Here is a 1514-nt window from a genome sequence, read left to right as displayed (position 1 = left end):
TGATGGGGAGTGAGCTGAAATATCCTTATACGTGTGTATATATAGTCCTGTAATTAATAAGTTTAGATATATTTATCCACCAGTTTTTTTTATGTATATACTGTTTCTATAGTTACTTCAAAAATTTACTTCAAAATCTGTAAAATTTCTGTATATATTGTACATACTTTATTGGATATATATAATAAAATAATGTATATAGTTATCTTACTTTTAAATAAACTATGATCTGTTTTTTTCCTTCCATATTTATATCTCCAATAATAATCTAAGTTCCCCCACTACCACACCATTCTCATGGAAATAGATACGAAAGTACATGATAAATAAAAACATACAAATGGCTTTATGAAAAGTAATCCGTAATAAATGGTAGTTCGTGTACATTTTAAAACGTAAAGAAAACATATGGTAGTACACTATTCCATTCATAAGTATCAGACAGAGTAAGAAAGAGAGGAGTGGGCTGGGCTTCTTTCCTAACTCTTTGGCTAAGCCAACGACAAGTGTTCGTATATTTACAACTAATACTGAGGAAATTGAAAGTTTTCTAAGTAAAGTGTCTTAATTATTAATTCAGGGTACTTGATTATATTGCCATATATTAGCGGAAGGTGTAAAACATGTTGTGCCAAATTTTTAGGAAGATACAGTTGATATTTAAAAAGATATTTAAGAAAACCTATGCATCGCAGGGCTTGAAATGGTCAATACATGACAGAAAGAGACAGACAGACAGAGGTCATGTTAACAAAGCTATAGAGAACTTCTAGATCATATTATTTAAAAAAAATAGTATTTGCAAAGCACTACTTCACAGAACTATATATAGATTTATATATATATTATATATATATATATAAATCTATATATATTATATATTATATATATATATATATACATACATACATATATATATATATATATATATATATATATAGAGAGAGAGAGAGAGAGAGAGAGAGAGATGAGAGGTCATTTTAACAAACAAAATGCTATTGAAAGAATGGTAATTGCGAAGCGGTACATCAGAGAGAGAGAGAGACGAGAGAGAGAGAGAGAGAGAGAGAGAGAGAGAGAGAGAGAGAGGAACCTCGAACAGTTGTTAGTGGTTACTGCTAGCCGGCTCTTGTAATGAGTGAAATAGAGAGGAAGTATATATATATATATATATATATATATATATAATATATATATATAGATGTATATATCTAAAAAAAATTCGTTTACATCGATTTCACTATACCTGGCGAATACCTTATACCAATAGGGAGTTTTAATATACAAGTGACTTTGCCTAACACATAAACGAAAATTATGTAGATTAAAACTGATTAATTAATATTATTATATCTTACAACAAGATATGTCAGTGACAAAACTGGAGAAAGTTTTGAACTTTCGCAAGTGAACCTAATTTTTTTTAATGTGATTAACTAAGAGCATCTGGCTCTCTTCTAAGGACGAACCACGCCTACAATCTCTCTCTCTCTCTCTCTCTCTCTCTCTCTCTC

The sequence above is a fragment of the Macrobrachium nipponense genome, chromosome 15 (genome assembly GCF_015104395.2).
Source record: "Macrobrachium nipponense isolate FS-2020 chromosome 15, ASM1510439v2, whole genome shotgun sequence".
In the NCBI taxonomy this organism is placed as follows: Eukaryota; Metazoa; Arthropoda; class Malacostraca; order Decapoda; family Palaemonidae; genus Macrobrachium; species Macrobrachium nipponense.
This window is presented reverse-complemented; position numbering follows the sequence as displayed.